Consider the following 21,787-nt stretch of genomic DNA (forward strand, 5'->3'; position numbering starts at 1 on the left):
CCTGGAGCCTGCTTTGGATTCTGTCTCCCTCTCTCTGCCCCTTCCCTGTTCATGCTCTGTCTCTCTCTGTCTCAAAAATAAATAAAAACGTTAAATTTTTTTTTAATTTATAAGAGAAAAAGGAGAACATTTAAATCAGTGAATCTTGAATTATTCAGTTATCATTTGATGATCTTTTTATTCATTCCTTTGGTTATTTATTGATTGATTCAATCAAGAAACAATATTGTAACAAGTTAGAAATAGATACAATCTTTGTCCTGAATAAAGTCAAGTTTTCTTGGGAAAAATCAAATATGTAAAACAAACATTTCAATCTAGGGAGATAAACACTGGTATATGTAAGTACCAGGTAAAAGAATAATTTCAAGAAACCAACTCTGGCTTGAAAAATCAAATGCAATATTATAGAGGAAATACTTCTGAGTGTTAAAAAGTGTCAATAGGAGTTGAACACACAGTCCAGTATATAATCATCATCAAAGAAATCTCAGAAATGCTTCACTTTAGTTTAACAGATATATACTGAATAATTTAATTCCATCAATATTTATGTAATTGTTATTCAGTAATACAAAGAAAAAAATAACAGTTCTTTCCTATAAGAAATCCAATCTAAAAGATTAATCAAAGTAACCAAATAATTACAACCCAGGACTATGCATAATGTTACAAGGAATATTGAAGAAGATATAATAAAATCTGCATGTAGCAGAAATAGGAGAAAGTTAATGAAGGGTGAATATATAGATCTTCCTTGTAGTCTAGAGAGTGTGCTCCAGGGGTGTGAATAGGAAAGTCATCCAGACTACAAACAACAGTTTGTGCAGCAGAATTGTTCTGTGTTGCTAGGGCATAACATTTAAGGGAAAGGTGGCGAAAAACAAAGAAAGTATGAATATATATATATATATATATATATATATATACACACACATATATATATACATATATACATACACACATATATATACATATATACACACATATATGTGTATATATATACATATATATGTATATATATAAATATATATTTATATATAATATATATTATATAATATATATGTATTTATATATATATATAAATGTGTATATATATATATACACACATATATATGTATATATATAAATGCTTGCTAGGAAGCTTTGAATCACTAGCAATCTTCTCAGGAACCTCCAAGTTTGAATGTGTCCCACTAAGGGATTGTGCAAGATAATTCATTGGAATGCCTGAAGACAAACAGTGTTTTCTGATTATATTTGTCTCATCTTATTTTCTGTTTTTGCTTATATTTCATAATTCCTGTAACATAGTAGATCATGTATATAGCGCATTAATCAGAGTACGTAAATATTTTGAAGGTGGATGAAGAGGACGGTAGTAGAAGCTGGAGAGTCATACAAAATAGATTATAAAATCAGATACTTGCTTTGGAAAGATACTTTGGAACATTTAAGGAAAAGGAAAAGGAGACTAGTCATGACACTACTAGAATAATACAGGAGAGCTAGTAAGAGCCTGAAGTAATTTGGTTTTAATAGAGATCGAGACAAAGAGCATCAGATTGAAGAAATAATTAGGAGGGAAATGTAACACCCTTGATTAATCTGATAATTGCTCACTTGTTGACCACATATGAGGGGCCACTTGCTGTGCTATGTGCCTCAGAGACCTTACTTAACCCTCATAGCAGTGAGGAGGTTGCCATTCTTCTTATGTTACTTAGCAGAGAAAAATGAAGCTTGGGGAAGTTAAAAAAGTAATCAAAGTGTGCATAGCTGGAAAGTGGCAATGCTTGACTTTAAAGCCAAGTTAATAAGACTCCAGAGTCAAACTGTTAACCACTTGCCTCTAAAAGAAAAAATTGACAGAGAAAGGAAGGGGCAGGAAATTGATTCAGAGGACAGAAGTTAGTGAGAGATGGCAACTGGCACAAGGTTTCCCATTTGGTATTTTGAAGAATGGCACTGAGTAGTAATGAAGTACATTGTCCAATTGATAAACAGTTTTACTCATTACATAGGGATTTTCATATGTATCAAACAATCCAGATCAGTTTAATATTCTGTTACATGCATATCACCAGAAATGCTAAATCCTGTACTTATGTGTATCACTTAGAACCATGAAATGGTCAAAAATTCCATTCAGACTCCAGTAATATGACAACAGTCGAAAATCTGAAAGAAAAAAAGGCAATCCCAATAAAAGAAAATAATTAGAACATAATTTGATAGAAGTACAATCATATAATGACTTCCAGTTGGAGAGAAACCTTAATAATTAATTATAAATATAAATTAGTAGAAACATACCACAGCTTCCCAAAGTAACCAACCGTCATTTTCAAGTATCATGCTGTAGCTTTTGTACTTTCTGAACAAATAGACTAAGCAGAATATTGGAGTTATTTGCATTTGCTTTTATTCTACATCTTTTTCCTTTCACATTTAGGAAAAATTATTTAAAAAGTGTTCTGAGATTTTAAAAAGGCCATTCTAATAAAGTCAACAATCATTCTCTTTTTTTCTTCTTCAAGTAGGTATAATTTTCAAGTTGGAGAAGACTACAGCAAGGCTAACAGTTTTGTTAGGAAAGGGAGTTAGTGCTATTCAGAGACCTGATAATCACCTTTCTTCTGATTATCTGGGGGCATTTAGGCTCTTTGATGTTTCTATCTTCCTTGAAGGGAATGGCTGCTGCTGGACAGAGATTTGCAGGTGTGTTTGCCTAAAAGACCAAAATCACAATCAAGGAAAGCTGGGCAAGATAGCTTCCTTTAAAAATGGTTTTTGGTTTTTGATGAGATTTTAAGAAACATCTACACTATTGGTAAAGGCAAAGGTATAGATCTGCAGAATACCATCGTTCTGATGTACAGGCCAGAAAAAGGAAGAAAAAGTCAATTTGTCCTTAAAGACAATTAATAGGGTGAATTCTGGAAAATAATGTAATCTCTCTCTCTTTTTCTCTCTCTCTCGCTTTGTCACACACACACACACACACACACACACACACACCACCTACATGTGCATGCACATCACTGATTGATCATTCTAAACCGAAACTGAGAAAGAATATGAACCCTGTATTTCATTCAGTGATATGTTTATCCCAGAGGATGAAGATTACAGATGATAAGAACACCCATTATTTTTCTTATTTTGCAGATATTGAAGGTAAAATTAAATTCCATTAAGCACAGCGTGGGTATATTGTAGCATACCAGCAATAATATCCATGTTTATACTTCTTTATTTGTGATTACTTAACAATTCCTAGTTAGAAAGTTATACTCTGCAATGTTTTCCTTCATTTTATTTCTTGAAAATTTTCAATTTGTATTCCCTTGATATCATTTAATATTACTTTATGTGATTAAATATCAAGTAATTTGAATTTGTACTATACTCACCAATAGTGACACCTATTGGTGAGATGAAATTGTAAAATGGTAAGCATTTTTTACTATGCATATAGTTAGATACCACATATCAAATAGTTCACTTTATAAATTTGAATTATCTTTAAAGTAATTTTTAAATTTTTAAAAATATTGGTTTATGTTTGAGAGACAGAGCTAGACAGAATATTAGTGGGCGAGAGGCAAAGAGAGAGGGGGGCACAGAATCCGAAGCAGGCTCCAGGCTCTGAGGTGTCAGCATAGAGCCCAACATGGGGCTCAAACTTATGGATGGCGAGATTATGACCTGAGTTGAAGTCAGATGCTTAACCGACTGAACCACCCAGGTGCCCCTATCTTTAAACTTTTGATGTTTATTGTGTCATGATTAATGGCTGAATTATTATGAATACCCAGAGCAAGTATGTCAAAATGATCCAAGCAATTAGACTACATACATCTCTAAGCTTTAGTTTATCACAATAAAATAGTGTTTCTTTTCTATCTTATTATAGGTGGATTGATCAGATAACTAGCTCGTTTGTTGATCACACATGCTACATGCCTCAAATACCTTACTTAATACTCATAACAGTGAAAAGATTGTAATTTTCCTTATTTTACTTATGGGAGAAAAATTAGATTTGCCAGATTTTTTCAATTTTCTATTTTTTCTTTGGGATAAATAATTTATTTTTTAAAAATTTTTAACATTTATTTTTGAGAGAGAGAAAGTTTGGGGTGGGGGGTTGGAGGGGCAGAGAGAGAGTAAGACACAGAATCCAAAACAGGCTCCAGGTTCCGAGATGTCAGCACAGAGCCCGACATGGGGCTGAAAATCACAAACCATGAGATCATGACCTGAGCTGAAGTTGTACACTTAACTGACTGAGCCACCTAGATGCTCCAGGATAAATAATTTCTAAGTAAAATAAATTATTATTTTTATTTATTTAGTCTGGATAAATGAGTGAAAAGACCTCTCCCTCAGAGATGAAATGCTGATGAAGAAGACAATTTTCTTTCATTTCTATTTCAATCTCAAAACATACTTTGGCTACTATGTTTAGGTTTAAAACACAAATTCTTGTAAAATAATGCACTGATTGGAATCTACACAAAATGCTATAATGAAGTGAATGATCTGTATAATATTCTTAGTTCTTTCACACTATCAAATTCTCTGACACATTTCACCTTTGTTTCTTCTGACTATTCTGATATAATAAGTCAGGATTGTGTAAAAGCAGACATTGACATTTAGCCTTAACCTATTTATTTATTTATTCATTCATTCATTCATTCGTTCATTTATTAATTTAGCTTTGTTTTAAGGAGTCTCTGCCTAGAATTGCATGAATCAGTTATGTGCAGTTTTATTCATTGCTCTAATGTCTGTCTTGCACCTGTATTTTTCATTACATTTACTAGGTGAAATAAAGCAGTATGAGATGTCTGTTTGTGCACAGACATAGTGACTGTATCTTTAGTCCTCAACTATGAGCTACAATCAGCTTAAACAATTTTATTAAAATCCAATTCAAAAGACACTTTCTAGGGTTGATAAAAATAATTGTACGGAATAGCAAAAAAAAAAAAAATCAAGATCAAGCATAGGTATTTCTTTACGAGATTGAAGGTCACAAGATGGCACAAGTCTGCATCCCAGTCATGGCCCATTTCTCCCCAGTTTATTCAATCATCTGTCTTGTCTTTTCAAAACGCTATTTTCTTAGGGAGAGTAAATTACCAAATCTCCCATTAAATTTGATAACATTCCTCAATTTGATCTTTCTCTCACATGTTTTCTTTTTTTCAGAATATATACTGTAGCTTATCCAGGCACTATGCAGAAGTCTGTTAGAATTAGAATTCTTGGTTACTGATGCCTTACACACAAGAATACTGACAGATAGTTAAGTAGCACCAAACCGATCTTGACATTCATCTCCACCAATACCTGTGGGGACTTCTCAAGACTTTTATAAAGATAGTTGAGTGGTTACTGGAAAGTACTGAATCAACACAACAGGAAGTGGGGGATTGTATATATGGAAGTCCTTTTAGTTCGACTTTATAGACTTTATGTGAATAACTATAAAATGTGCACAGAATTCTGATTTAAATTTTTAAATATTTAGTTTCTCTTCTCACAGGAGTTTTTGATCTGATCTGGTCTAGATGCTTGTTCTCCCATCTATGTCCTACTTTGTTTGAAACGTTTTTTTCAATCACCATGTTTCTCTAGAGGTTTTGCTTCCCTCAGAAAATCTGTAAAGAAGTCTACCTACTTTCCTTTCTGTTGAACTCTATAAATTCAGGGTCCTTTGGACAAAAGCCACTGAAAATAACTTGGGCAAATGTAGAGCTAAAGAGTTGTTTGCTTCCAGAGTCAAGATAGGTGATAGGCATATTACTGCTTTTTAAGTATTTTTATAATGTTTATTTATTTATTTGGAGAGAGAGAGAGAGCAAGCAGGAGAGAGGCAGAGACAGAGAATCCCAAACAGGCTTGCAGTTGTCAGCACAGAACCTGACATGGGGCTTGAGCCCATGAACAATGAGATCATGACCTGAGTCAAAATCAAGAGTCAGACACTGAGCCACCCAGATGCCCCGCATATTACTGATTTCATTTTCTGAACTGGTGTGGAGGAAAAAAATCAGATCCCAATTAACCACCCTCCAAAAAATATATATAAACAACCAGAATTCCTTTCTGGGATGCTGCTCAACCCACTCTCCCACATAAATAGAGATTTTTGTCTTGACTGTTTAACCAACTGTATGTGGGGCTCTTTCTAGTTAACATGGAACACTTATGCTCTTGCAGGTTGCACAGCCCTGTTCAGTGGCAGTAGAAGTAAGAGAGACAAACATCAATCTCCCATCAAGCCTCACAGAGACGTAAGTAAAATTCTTTTAATGTGAGAGTTAAGACAGTTTCATACTTAAGAACTATGATTTAGATATATTTTTCTTATGGAATAATTGTGAAGAGACCTTGTGCTAATTTGCACAGTCTCACAGATGCCTATGTTGTAGGTCAAATACCAGGCTTTTCTTCCTTTCCAACTATATACTTGTTTGTTCAAATACTCTCACATGTGAGACTGCCTACAGTAATGTTAATTTCGTGAAATGATTTCAGTTAGCTTCCTTTCTTTGTTTTCCCAACCAGTCTTACATGTCATTATTTATTGAATATCATCTCTATTCTGTATGTCTAGCAACTTGCTAATACTACAAGCATAAAAATGAGTAGTAATCCATGATATCTGTCCATAATAGACTTAGAATTTGATGATGTAAAGAATTTGAAGTCACTGTGGTTGTCCCAGAGATATGGGCCTTTGTCTTATTTGTCATTGTTTTAACAGCTCATAGAAGTGCTCTGCATCCCATTCATTTTCCATAAACATATTAATGAAAATATAATACAAATACAGTGTCATGAGTATTGAAATAGAAGTACGCACTCAACCTTATTAGAGCAATGAAGGAGAACAAATGAATTGCCTAAGGGTTTCATGACAGTTTTCACATTTGAGTTGAGAGAGGAAGAGAAACCTAAAACAACAATGCTGGACATGGGGAAATCATGAAATACTGGGTTTACGGCACAGGTGTGTCCTAAATTGCTAGATCAAATAAGTTGCAAGGCACAAATATTGACACTATGCCAGAAATATATTGTCTATTATATAGCATAAGGAGAGTCTTGGGTGGGGAGTAAGCTAATTCATATCTAAACATTTTCTCTACACAAACTAGTGGTTTCCCATACCTAATGAGTACTTAGATTTTTGATGTGATATGCAGTGAGAGAAAATTCAATGGAAATGCTCAGAATAAAACATTAGAGCTATTATTTTGAAATGGGTTGATTAGAAAATTAATTAACAATATAACCTGTGGTTTGAGATTTTTAAAAATGTAGGTTTTAAAAATATTTATTATGTACTTCTTATCCAGAAATTAAGGCACATAAACCTTTCATAAATATATGGTAAGCTATAATGTTTTAGCTCCTTTGTTGAATATAATTTTTCAAAGTAAAGGAAAAATTATGATGGTCTTATAAAATAAGCTCCATAAGTATGATGCATGGTTTGGGGTCACAAATGGAAAAGTATTCTTTTTTTTATTAAAATGGAATTTTTTTTTGAAGTGGAAAGTTTTCTGTCCATCTAAGTCATACAATCTAAATCTCAGGGTGAATATCTGTCTTAGTTGGAAAAATGGAAAAGAAAATGTTTCTTGTGGGTTTACAAAATCCTTAGCATTGATGATTTTCAGATGTTTAATTTCACAAGTTCTAGTCAGCCAAAGGAGAGTGTCTAAAAAATAAGGCATTATCATCTGTAAGGGAAATGTCAAACAGAAGTGAAGACAAAATTGGAGAAGCAAAGATTTGACCAATTCATGTCTAAAATGGCTTAGAATGATGGAGGGTTTTAATGGAAGCTAAAATAGCTATCTCTTGAATAAATATCATCCACAAAAGAGTATAGAAGGACTGGGTGGGAATTGAAAATGATTGAGGAGTCATGCCTCTTAAGGCACTAGGATTACTGAGTGTGGTCCTTTTTTATTTTTTTCTTTAATGTTTATTTATTTTTGAGAGAAAGAGAGAGAGAGAGAGAGGGAGAGAGCAGGGGAGGGCAAAGAGAGAGGGAAACACAGAATCAGAAGCAGACTCCAGGCTCCAAGCTATCAGCCCAGAGCCTGGCACAGGGCTTGAACTCACGGATCACAAGATCATGACTTGAGCCTAAGTCAGACGCTTAACTGACCAAGCCACCCAGGTGCCCCTACCGAGCGCAGTTTTAACTCAACCACTGCATTAGAATACCTGCTACATAGCCAGTAATAGGTTTGAAATTATATAAATTAGTAGTCTAATTCTGGGACATTCAATTTCTCTAACAATTTTAGGAATTATGTAGAATGATTTCTGATAATTGCTATAACCCATGGAGGTTGCACATAGTCCCTAAGTGAAGCTGTGCAGCAATGCTGAGAAGTAAATGGGATCGGAATGGGTCTGCCAGGGATGACATCTTGAATACTGTCAGGTGTACAGGCGAAAATGCTCAATGAAATGATACTCTTCATTTATTTCATTTGTTTAGTCATGTCCTTTTTTTCCCCCCATAAAATACTTAATATAGTTTAAAACAGGCATTTACATTTACAACATCTTAAAAATAAATGAAAAGATCAAGAAAAAATTAGAATACTAAAAAAAGAATTATGAAGTCAGGATCAAAGAGGTTACTATGTTAGTCCAATGTGCACTGAATGGCATGAGTTTTTAGCAACCAGTGCAAAGGAGAATACTTTTACTTATATGATGCAACATTGTCAAGAGACTTTTAATGCCATATTTATCAAAAGCAGTGAAAATACTCCCAACTCTAATACTTATAATTACATATGTATTTTTTTTAATTTTTAATGTTCATTTATTTTTGAGAGAGAGACAGAGCATAAGCAGGGGAGGGGCAGAAAGAGAGGGAGACACAGAATCCAAAGCAGGCTCCTGGCTCCAAGCTGTCAGCCCAAAGCCCAATGTGGGGTTGAACTCACCAACCGTGAGATAGTAACCTGAGCTGAAGTTGGAAGCTTCACCAACTGAGCCACCCAGGCACCCCTATAATTACATATTTCTCATATGAGAAAGAAACTGGGAAATATAATGAAGATCCTCAAAATCTTTACAGTTTCAATAAAAGGGAGGCAAGGTATTGCACAGAGGCAAAGTGGCATATTGATAAATCACTTCATAGCTAGCCTGCTATTGGTGTTTGAGAGAGCACTGTATAAAATAATTCATAGGTAGTTAAAACCATATATCCTACAGAATATGCCTAGATCATTACAAGCTTTATTCAGATATGTATAGACACTAAAATGAGAAATAAGCTTTGTCAGAATATACTTTTTAACATTTTTGTTTATTTATTTTGAGAGTGAGAGAGAGAGAACGTGCATGCAGGGGAAGAGCAGAGAGAGAAAATCCCAAGCAGGTTCCGCACCATCAGTGCAGAACCCAACATGGGGCTCAAACCCACAAACCGTGAGATCATGACCTGAGCCGAAATCGAGAGTCTGACCCTTGACTGAGTCACCCAGGCGCTCCTTTGTCAGAATATTTTTTTAACTACTTAAAAATTGCAGCTGTGGAAAAAATAAGCTGAGTTATGATGTGAGCTCAATAATAAAAATATTGCAGTGGCACTCAAATACACACATGTGGAAACATTCTTAATCTTATTCTAATAGGTTAGTAACATTAATTTTTATGTGCATTGTGCAAATCCATGTATCTACCACCAAAAAACCCCAAAAAACCTTTTTCTCTAAATGTTTAGATCATTATTTGTGCATTCATTAGTTCATTTATTAATGTTTATTAATGCCTCCTAGGGGCCAAGCACTGTTCTAAATGCTTGGGGTATAGTCATGGACAAAACAGAAAAATCCGTACCTCCATGGATCTTACATTACAGCAAGGATAGATATTCAATAAGCAACAAATAAAATAATTATAAGAAGGCTTTTGATAATTATTATGGAAAAACAAAAAAGGTAGAGCAGGGTGAGGGGTGGATTGCCCTTGTAAATAGTACAGTCAGAACAGGTCTTACTCTGAGAAGGTGATGGAGCAGAGATTGGAAGAAAGTAAGAGTGGATTCTGGTGAAGAACATTCATGCATAGGAAATAGACAGTGGCAAGACCCTAAGGTAAATGTACCTGTGAGACGGCCTTGTTCTTCATATATAGCATGGTGATCTTTAAAAGGTGTTCTTACGCTTATATGATTGATTTACTAACCCTCCTTGTGTATGTATAAATCTTACATTCCTTTTTAGGAGGAGAATAGAAAGCATGTCACAGGACAGGAATTAGACCTCTCACACAACCCTCAAGCCCTGAAAACTATAAATAGGCACTGCTAAATCTACATAGAATCAGAAGAATTTACAGGCCACTACACCCCTCACTGACTAACGACCCCCATTCCTTTTAAAAAAATTAATGTTTATTTATTTTGAGAGAGAGAGAGAGACAGAGTAGACAGATTGGATGGAGTGTGAGAGGAGGAGAGGCAGAGAGGGAGAGAGAGAGAGAGAGAGAGACAGAATCTGAAGCAGGCTTCAGGCTCTGAGCTGTCAGCACAGAGCCCAAGGTGGGGCTCAAACTAATGAGCTGTGAGATCATGACCAGAGCAGAAGTCAGAGCTCAACTGACTGAGCCACCCAGGCGCCCCTGACCCCCATCCTTTTAAAACACTCTTGGCTAGGCAGAAACATCGGAGTTGGCTTTTATTTTATTTTTTAATTTTTTTTTTAACATTTATTTATTTTTGAGACAGAGAGAGAGAGAGAGAGAGAGAGAGAGAGAGAGCGCGAGCGAGCATGAACAGGGGAGGGTCAGAGAAAGAGGGAGACACAGATTCTGAAACAGGCTCCAGGCTCTAAGCTGTCAGCACAGAGCCTGACACGGGACTTGAACCCACAGACCGCGAGATCATGACCTGAGCCGAAGTCGGACGCTTAACCAACTGAGCCACTCAGGAGCCCCCGGAGTTGGCTTTTAGACAAGAGTCCACCATCTCCCCAGATAGCTAGCCTCCTGAGTAAAGTTCAAATTCCTTTCATCAACACTCATCTCTTGAGTATTGGCCTTTTGAGTGATGGGCAGCCAAACTTGGGATTCAGTTAACACTTGTGATACTTAAGGAACAGCTTATGGTCCAATTTATCTGGAGTTCAGTAGAGCCTGGAGTAGAGTTTATACTACATATATGTCCCAAACATTGAATAGACACATTTATATTTTTTAAATGTGTTTATCTGGAAATCAAATATAATTGAAATTCATTATATATTTCAACCCTGGTCAGAGGGGTAACATGGTTGGGGTTCCAAGACCATTACCCAGAATATGTGGGAGTACCTGCTTATATTTAAATAAATACTTCATCTTTTATATTCTATTATTAAACATAGCATACAGTATGTGAGTATATACAGAAATAAAAATATACCATTTGTTAATAGCTTGATATAAATTCCATAACTCATATACAATAATTTTATACTTCTATTAGCTGCTCTACCAAGTTTTATTTTTCTGAAATAGCTAATGAATCCTTAGGGGTAAAAAAAAAAAAGACATTCTAGCAAAGATCTTAGGTTGCCAAAAAAGAAAAAAATAGCTTATATAGATTAATTATAAAGTTAAAGAAAATGAACATTAAAAATTTATTTTGAAATCTCTGCTGGACTAAATAGTAGTAAAAATTTAAAAGAAGGAAAATTTGAGACATAATGATTTTATATAATTAGTTTAAATGTGACCTTATATTAAAATGGCTTAATCTCATATTTAAAGCATCATATTTTTAGTTTAAATCACGAAGGTCATTGAATTGAATGATTGCCAACAAATGTTTAGTATGTCTCATACAAAGCAGATTTATATAACAATATACACATTTTTATGATGAAAACATAAACAATCCCAATGACATAGCCTCTTAGAATGGTAGCCATAACTGACCCAAATCCACTAATTCATCCCTTTGAAAACCCAAATGTTCTCTGTAAATTTGCCTTCTTCACTCCTGGTACCATGTGTACTTTCCTATCACTTTATCCTGTTCTCTCATTCATAAACTCCATCTCTTCAATTAAAATTAAAACCCAGACAAGAAATGTCCACCATGTATTTCAGAGAAAATTAGATCAAACAGAAATTAATAGTATCATAAACTTAAAGAGTTACCCTCCTAAAAATACCCAGTGGCTGCTGCATACATTTTGTGGGATGTTTGCTGCACAATTGCACCTGGCTAACGGAGTAAATAGAAACTAAAATCCACCCTGCCCTCTGCTAACCAAGTTGTGAACCAGCAGTTATAAAATATATATCCATTAAAGAATTTGTATCCAAAGTATATAAAGAACACTTTAAGTTTGTTAATAAGGTGAAAAACAACCCAGAAAAAATGAGGGATCAATAGGTTTTCCCAGAAACTTTCCCAAAGAAGAGATACGGATAGCAAATAAGCACAAGAAAAGGTGTTCAGCATCACTGATCTTTAGGTAAAAGGGGATTAAAACCACACCCAGAGATACTGCACTCTTATAAAAATGGTTAAAAATTTAAAAAACAACAGCAACCAAAGATGACAAAATGCTGACAAGGAAGCATATTAACTGAAGCCCTCAACTCACATGCTGATGGGAATGCATAAGGGTACAGCAACTTCAGAAAACTTCTTGGCAGTTTCTTATAAAGTTAAACATACATTTACCATATGGCATAAAAGAAAGAAAGCATATGTCCATTCACATGTTTATAGAAGCTTTATAAATAATAGCCCCAAACTGAAAACAACTCACATGTTCATTAACTGATGAATGGACATATAAATTGTTGTAGTTTCATGCAGTACAATACAATTCATCAATATACAGGAAAAAATTTCAGATACATGCATCATGCTCAGTGGAAGAAGCCAGACACCGTCCTCATACTATATGAGTTTACTTACTTGACATTCTGGAAAAAGGCAAAACAATGGAATAGAAGCCAGGTCAGTGGGTATCATGGGCTAGGAATGAGGAGTGGTATTAACCATAGGGTGATACAAGGAAACATTTTGTGTGATGGAAGTATTCTATATCTCAATAGGGATATATTTCTCAATAGGGAAATAACTAATAGTTATTTCACAACTGTATACATTTGTCCATACTCATCAAAGTGTACACCTAAAAAGGGTGAATTTTTCTATCTATAAATGACATGTCAGTAAACAGGAGTTTAAAAACACCACTTGCAAAATCATACAATGATCAAATACCTATGAATACGTATAACAAAGATATGCAGGAAAAATATTTAAAGATACCTAACTGATGTTTGGGTGGTTTAAAATTATTAAATTGATAATTCTTCTCAAACTGATCTTTAGATTCAATCCAGTCACTATCATGATATCAAAAAATTGTTCTTTTTGTTTTTCCTGTGTATGGGGAATGGTGTGTTGGGAAAGATAATTCTAGAATTCATAAGAAAATGGAAAATTTAAAGAAGCTTAGAAAATTCTAAAGACAATGAAGAACAACAGCAAAGGACTTGCACTTGAAAACTTTGATAATTATTATAAAGCTGCAGCAATGAAAACAGTATGGCGTCCGTTCAAGGATAGATAGACTACTTGCACAAAACTGAGAATCAAGAAAACACCACACATGGGGCACCTGGGTGGCTCAGCACAGAAGCAGCTTTGGATTCTCTGTCCCCTTCTCACTTTGCCTCTCCCCTACTCATGTTTTCAGTCTCAAAAATAAATAAATATATAAAAAATTAAAAAAAAAAAACACCCACACAATTGAGGAGGGCGCTTCCTATATGGAGCCCTGAGTGTTATATGTAAGTGATGGATCACTACTTCTACTCCTGAAACCAGTATTACACTATATGTTAAATAACAATAATTTAAATAAAAATTAAAAAAAAAAACACCCACACAAAGGCCATCTGACTACAAAATAGATGCAAGTGCAGTGAACTTGGGAAACATGGGTGTATACATATGAGAACAAACTACATTTTGATCATAACTTCACACTAAACAAAACAAATTCTAGATAGTTCATAGACCTAAATGTGAAAGGTGAAATACACAGCTTCGCTAAAAATTACAGGAAAATAGCTTCATATATATATGAATATATGAAGTATATATATGTATACACACATATATATATTGTTATATATATATGTGTATACACACATACACATGTGTGTATACACATATATATATATGCAGATTTTAAACATGAAACAATAAGCACAAACAATAAAATATACATTGATAAATTATACAGAAACTATAAAGGTCTATCCATTAAAAGGCACCAGTAAGAAATTGAAAAGGTAAGTCACCAACTATGAGAAAATACTTTCACTATGCATATCTTGTTTTAAAAAAAGAAAAACTTATATCAGGTAAACCTATAAATCCATTAAAAAAAAAAACCCAGTAGATAATGGAGGATCCAAATTAAGGCCAAAAAGAATACAAAATATTCTCAACATCTTTAATCATTTACAAAATGCAAATTCTAACCCAGAAGGAACAAAACAAACTCAGCAGCCTGGATTAACTTAGAGACACTGCAGCAAGTCGTACCAATGATATCAGCTGGAATTCTCGTAACTTGCTGGTGGAGGTGGAAATTGGTGCAACAAATTTGTGTCTCTTTTTGAGATCTGTCATAGGACGATCTTAAACATCAAGGGAACTCCAAAATAGGACAGATCTACTCCAAGTAGTAGAAAAAAGCAAGAACATTAGTGTAGGTGTTCATTTGCCTAAGACATTTGTAAGTATAAATGAAAAACGCTCACGTGAATAAGACAAAGCCAAAGTATGTCTGGAAATTATATACATACCGATTTAGCCACAAATCCTAAAGCATTAAATATATGGAGATTCAGTTAGTAAAAGTGAACACTGGCATAGTGCCAGTTAATTTCTGGGAAACTTATTCTTTAGGAGAAGTTTACCGTTACAGACTTCTGTCATACAACCAAACTTAAGTTTGGTTTAAAGCTAAGAAAATCATATTGCCAGGGGCTCCTCCAGCAAGAACGTAAAATACTTTGGCTGGAACTGCAGAGTTAGAAATGACTCTAACTCTGTGTTATCCATGTGTTATCCATCCAGGAAACCAAAGAATTGTCTCAATCATTTGTGAATTATAGGGAGGTTTTACTAGACTGTGGCCAAAGGCCTGTGAGTAATGCTCTGTATGCATGTCTTTGTGTAATATTATATTCTCCACGCGTGTCTAGACACAAGTTGGTACTTTATTCTTATGAGGCTCAAAGCATTATATACTAAATGATTGATATACAAGTTCTTCAATTCCAAGGGACAGATCTCAGGAGAAAACCAAAAATGCGATTACAGAAAATTTCAGACTAGATGGCCATAATCATCGTAATTATTAAATGACCACTCACTATAGTAACTGTCATTTTATCTGTGTGAGGAAAAGCTTCATATTTTATTTCCAAAGCTTTTTTTGGCTTGCTTTTGAAAGTGTATCCATTTAAAAATGTGATCATATAGTTAAGCCCTGCATCTCACAGAAGGAAATAAAAATTACTTTGAATCTACTATCTAAAAATTAATAAAAGTTTCTTTCACCATGCATTTCACGTAGCAACTGACAGCTGTCTTTCACTCTCTAAAAATCTTGATTAAATACAACAGTAGCAAAATCAATATTTTCCTATTTAACTCCCTGCAGTAAAAGGCAAGGAAACAACATCATATTGTAAATCGCCGTGAAACTAGCACCTGGGAACCACCCCTTACATTTTATATAATATTCTTCTCTATCAGAAGGAGCTATAAATTACCAATGTTATCCTTCTGCATCTTGGTGAAGCGATTGGAGTTGCACTTAGAGATTCATATTTAACACAGAATGTAAAATAATGCATGGATATTGTTTGTAGTTCAGGTAGAGGCCAGGTGAATTTGCTTCTTCAGCATTTCTGTTGTGAAATCATCTATGAAGTAATGGCAAAAGTGACCAGAGAACTGAGAAATAAATGCTAATCTAAAAAAAGGTCTCAATTGAAGCATTTCATGGTACATGAACAAGAATTAGTGTTATGAATGATATAAACAACTTATCATTAGAAGAAATGTAAAAATATCACTCACTGGTCTTTTATATGTTTAAAATGTTAAAGGTTCTCTATGAAAAGTAAGAGATTATCTCATGTTTTGGATTTAAAGGTGGACATATGTTACGCATCAAATGCAATTTTACAATGTAATTCTCTGTAGATTGACTAAGGGCAACTTAAAAGAAATTTTGTTTATATAGCTCACATCTTGTATAATCATTTATGAAAAATGAGAAAATTTTGATTTGGAACCAGATCAAAAGTATTTGATGCTTAGAACTTTCCGAAAGTGAGGCCATCACCCCCACTAAGTTGAGGCAACAAGTTGTTTGGTCTATTTCCTATTTTACAGATTTATCTCTTTCATAAGCCAAAATTTAATATTAATAGTTCTGCAAATAATAGTTGTATATCTATCTTTCCAATTAAAAAGTCTATTGTAAAATGAAAATTAAAATGAGATACCAATTTCACATGGCATGCTGCAAAGAATATTTTAAAATGCAATAAATAGTATAAGGAGATGGAATAGCTTTAGATACTACCAGCTGAAGGGCTGGTTAGTATAATTACTATTAGGAGAAGTTTCACAATATTTAGCTAAAGAATTAATATATATGATCTGACTCAATACATCTATATCAAGAAAAAAATTTAAGGAAAAAAATAGGTGCCCAAAATTATATAGAACTGGATGTTAGCAGTATTTTTTATGTCACTTAAACATATTGAGTCAGCCTAAACTTCAGAAAGCTAAGAACTGAATAAATAGGAAATGGCATGTTTATATACTACAAAAATAAGGTACTACTATAAATTACATTGTAAGAATATTTACTGTTGTGGAAGTGTTTTGAAAATAAAAAATAATTGAGTGTACAAATGAATAAAGAATAAAATTGCTCTTTAGAGATTTTCATAAAATACATCTGATAAGATTTCACAGTCATCAGTATCATCATCATCATCATTATAATAAAAATTCGGCAATCGAGAAAGAAAGTACTTTTTATAATCTGATAAAAGGTATTTTTAAAACAACGAGAAGAAATTTCATAATTAATGGTGAAATGTTAAAAGCTTTCCTCTGTCATCAGGAAATAAGACAAGAATGAGCACTTTCAAACTTTGATTTATCATTTATATAGGTTGCAATAAAAGCCAGTATAGTAAGTCAGGAAGAAAAAAAAAAGAGGGTGGGAAATGTAAGGAATAAAATCAAAGAAGACCTATATTAAATACTGTATGTGCCATATTAATAAGACATCATCTCTCCCTAAATTGACCAAATAGTTATTGAATAAATAGCTTTATTCCAGTATTGGTCAAAAGTCCAACCTTTATTTTAGGGAAAATGACAAGATAACCAAAAATATATTTAAAAAGCCAAAAAGAGTTAAAATAATCCTGCAGGAGGGCAAATTAGGAAGACTTTCCTGAACAGATATCAAAATGATCACAATAGAGTATTTGACACAGCATGAGTTTTTGCAAAAAAAAATGTGGCAAATAGAACAGACTAAAGAGTCTAGAAAGAGATTCAAACATAACGGACACTTGGTTTATGACAAAAATACAACTTCCGAGGAAATGGAAGGGATATTCTGTTCAAAAAGATAATAAAATAACTGAATAATATACAAAAATGCATCTTCTACCTTCCATCAACTTGAATAATTACAACAAAACTTCCAAAAGATGATATGGAAAACTATCTTCATGATAAGGAAAAAGTATTTCCTCAACAGGTAATAAAAACCATGAGTTGCAAAGTAAATAACATTTAAATTAGATTACATTAAAACTATAAACCCTTCATTAATAGACAAAATGAAGAGAATGAAAGACAAAGTAGGACAGTTGTCCATATGTATGACTCCCGGGGTCTTAAGTCCAGAATATAAAAACAACTCAAAGACAGAATAGACAATCCATTAGACAACAGACTTTAACAAACACTCTACCCAAAAGAGAATACCTAAATATAAAGAAAAAAATATATGAAGAGACTCTTTTTAGTTGCCAGGCAAAAGCAAATTAAAATAAAAATGTTACAATCTATGCTGTGTTCAGAATTGCTAAAATTAAACAGAATGAAAATTCCAAGTGTGGAGGAAGATATAGTGCAACTGGAATTCTCTACACTAGTGGTATGAGTGTAAGTCCAAGTACTTTCAAATAACATTTGTCATTATTTCATAAAGTTGAAAAAATGCAAGTCCTCTGGCTTACTAACTCCATTCCTAAGCACAAACTCAACAGAAATGTAAATATATATGGACCAATGTATATGTATAGAATCTCCATAGCTGTTTTAGTTAATTGCTAAAATTTAGAAAACCAAATAGTTTATAAACACTAGAATGGGTAATTGTTTTTTTTATACAATAGAATATTCCACAATAATGAAAATGTACAGACTCAGCTGCATGAAACTATGTGGATGAATCTTACAAATCTAATGTTAAGCTAAAGAAGACAGACATAAACTAATACATATCATATGATTCCACTTATATACTGTTCAAAAGAGACAAAATAAATCTGTTATGTTAGAAATTAAGGTGGTGTTACCTTTGGGGAAAGGGAATATAGAGATTAGGAGAGGTTAAAGAGGAATCTTCTGGGAATGTTTTAATATTGTATTTGTTGTTTGGATGTAAATGAATAGATGTTTTCATTTTATAATAGTTTGTCAGATACAAATCTTATAATTTGTATGACTCTCTGTAAGTATGTATTTTAAGAAAATTATTTATTTATGAAACAACACCCGAAGTTGTAGTTGTTTTCCATGATTAGACTATACTTTGATTGTTGTAATCACAAGATATATAGAGCGTGCATGCGTGTGTGTGTGTGTGTGTGTGTGTGTGTGTGTGTTGGATGAGTTCTCAGATAAGTGATTGTAAATTTAGGATGTTGATCCAGTGAGGGCATTCAGTCACCCGGGTCTATTAACTCATTTGGAATGCTGATAGATAATTGTTTTCTTTATTTTTTTATTTAAACAACAACAACAAAAACCAAGGATACATTTTTCACCAAGAAATCTTTCAGCAGAAGTTTTACAGACAGAACACACTATTCTTACCCACTCTAGTCACATATTTTTGGGAAGGGGCATGTAGATATTGGCCTGACTTGCCTTTAAAAAACCCAGAAAATTATTGACAGTTTTAAGTTTTTGTTTAAATTCCAGTTAGTTAACATACAGTGCAATATTAGTTTCAGGTATTGACAGTCTATTAATCTCATTTCCATCCCATGAGAAGGAACACCCTTATAACTACCTGTGAAAATATATTGATCTTAAAAAATACATTCATGTTATTCCAAGTATTAAGAAAACACTCATAAAATATATCCTCAAAGGCATGTTTATGTTGGGGTTTTGTCTGTTTGCATACTTGGCCAGTATGCATGGAAGGAGTCTCGCAACTGACCAATAGAAAAAATAAGACAACCAACAACTGTGAGCGGGACGAGGAGAAATAGCATCCTTCAGGAAGGTAACTTAAATTTAGATATTACTGGGGCAGTCTTAGGTGTCTAAGAATCAGTTCCTATTGAAATGATGAGCTTGGCAAGAACCAAATAAATGATCAGCATCTCTACCCTAGATGTGGGTCAGGCTGAAGTACTTACACGGAGAACAAAGTTTAAGTCAGAGAATCTTATGAAGGAATGGGAAATGATAGTAGGAGGTAAACTGCAGATTTGTAGGCATCCAGGGTAGAGTTTTTGTGATAACTACACAATTTACACATTTCAGAGAGTATGTCTCTGATCTCTGCCTTCTTCAGACCAGAGTGACTCAAAGATTGGGAGTATCTGGTCTGAAGAAGGCAGGGGAAATCCCTCAGGTCCTGAACACACTTTGGACACTTAATGAAGTGTTCATCTAGACTTTGTGTTTTAGATTTTGAACATAATGATTTTTAGAAAAAGTTTTATTTCATTTCATATCATTTTATTAAATTCTCGAATGTAAAATAACTTGCAACTGAGAATCATTTTTTTCCTTTTACTAATTTTGGTGTTTTGGATTAAGAAATAGTACCCAGAATACAAAAAAAAAAGGAATTTCTGCTTTCTCATTTGTCAAGAATTTTATATTGAAATGTGAGTAAAATCAGAAAATAGTAAAAAAAATCAAAGAAAAAGAAAAATTATTAAAAATCAACAATTGTGGCAGTTCCAACCCAGAATTTGAAATTTTAAAATACATTGCTTTTGTTTCTCCTTTTTTTTTTAAATATATTTTTTTAAATGTTTATTTTTGAGAGAGAAAGAGTGTGAGCCAGGAAGTAGCAGAGAGACAGGGGGACACAGAATCTGAAGCCGACTCCAGGCTCTGAGCTGTCAGCACAGAGCCCAATTCAGGTCTTGAACCCACAAACCACGAGATCATGACCTGAGCTGAAGTCAGAGGCTTAACCATCTGAGCCACCCAGAAGCCTTGCTTTTGTTTCTCCTAATTGATTATTGGTGATGAAAGTACGTTATCTGATAAGAAAATGCCACTGTGCCTTCGTTTAGATTCCTCAACATTAAAGATTTGTCACTGATAACTTTGATTCTTCCTCATTACATGTGAAAATAGTTAAAAATATCCCTCAAATTTCAATATTCCATAACTTTTAAGATATATTTTTCCAATACATAATACATCCAATACATATTAAAATGTATTTGGATACATGGGCTTGCTTTGTTTTGTTCCTCAGTAAACAAGTCACATTTATTCTCAGGAAAGATTTATCATTTCTGAAAGTCACCTAGGTACTTAAATCATAAGCTCAAAGCAGTTTTAAAAATGTAACTAAAGATAGACTGTGACCTTTTAGAAGGTGAAAAGACTTATTTTTGAGCCATATGGTCAGCCTCAGGCTTAAGACATTAAAATTGAGGCTGGAGGGAATTCAAACAATGACACTGATTAGTGCATATGTCCCTACATTAGATGTACCAAAAGACAGCAAGAAAATCTTTTATGACAACTTGTCTGTTGCCATTAATGCAATCCATGCAAAAGTAAAGGAATAATTCTTGGATATGTCAATGCCTGAGTTTGTTAGAACCACAACAAATTACATGAAGTTATTTGAAATATAATTTTAGGCAATATTTAAAGGGCTGAAAAACTGAACAGATGACAGTTTGGGGGACATTTATAATTGGTTTGTTTATCATAAAAGTACCTGAATTATTACATTTCTCCTCCCTTGATATTCATTCCTGAGGTATTTTCCATGGGACAAAAAATAGGCTGACCTTCTGAATCCTTGTCCTAAAGTCATGATACTCATAGTAAATTATTAATGGTAAATATCTAGACACTGAAGGCAAAATCAGTTAATTTTTAGAAAGTTACTTTACTCCCAGATATAAGACAATATAATATTCATTTTCTTCTCTGATTCTCATAGCAATAAAGGAGAGAATTCCTTCTTCTAAATAATATTTGTTTTTGTAAGCTAAAGGATATTTATAAAGATGGGGAATGGCAAATTGAAGTGACAGCATGTAAAATTCCATATTTATATTTATTCTTCCATGATTTAAAGTAGAACCATGATGCAAATTCTTTAACACTATTATTTCACCTTATCACTCTAGGACTGAGAGTCTAGGGGATTCTCAAATACTT

Source organism: Felis catus, chromosome C1, assembly GCF_018350175.1.
Source record: "Felis catus isolate Fca126 chromosome C1, F.catus_Fca126_mat1.0, whole genome shotgun sequence".
NCBI classification, from domain to species: Eukaryota; Metazoa; Chordata; class Mammalia; order Carnivora; family Felidae; genus Felis; species Felis catus.